Source organism: Bison bison, unplaced genomic scaffold (assembly GCF_000754665.1).
Source record: "Bison bison bison isolate TAMUID 2011002044 unplaced genomic scaffold, Bison_UMD1.0 scf7180017864508, whole genome shotgun sequence".
Classification (NCBI taxonomy): domain Eukaryota; kingdom Metazoa; phylum Chordata; class Mammalia; order Artiodactyla; family Bovidae; genus Bison; species Bison bison.
The window spans coordinates 593933-594276 of NW_011495064.1; the positions used below are offsets into that span (position 1 = coordinate 593933).

Consider the following 344-nt stretch of genomic DNA (forward strand, 5'->3'; position numbering starts at 1 on the left):
TCTGGGAGTTGGTGATGGACAGGGAGGCCTGGCGTGCTGCGATTCATGGGGTCGTGAAGAGTCGGACACGACTGAGCGACTGAACTGAACTGAATGAGCTGATGACATACATTGGTAAGAAGTTATGAATAATTGTTGAAAAGCAGAATTTCCCAGTTCTGCTTCCTAAGTCACTGCTGACTCAAACTGTGACTTTCCCTTTGCCTTTTTCTGAGCTCTCACTTCTCTCCAGCCTATTGGCAAGGGCAGTATTTATATACCGTAAAGAGATGTTTTGTGCATTAGCCATAATGAGGATAAAACATGTAAAAATATGAAGATCTGTGGAACCCTATTATTATAGG

At 43.0% G+C, this 344-nt stretch overlaps 1 protein-coding gene across 1 annotated transcript in view; it reads right to left on the reverse strand.

The window, feature by feature from the left end:
* GRIA3 (glutamate receptor, ionotropic, AMPA 3) overlaps window positions 1–344 on the reverse strand; it is a gene marked incomplete at its 5' end in the record, with an annotated part of 329433 nt that overhangs the window by 272893 nt on the left and 56196 nt on the right. The window lies entirely within an intron of this gene.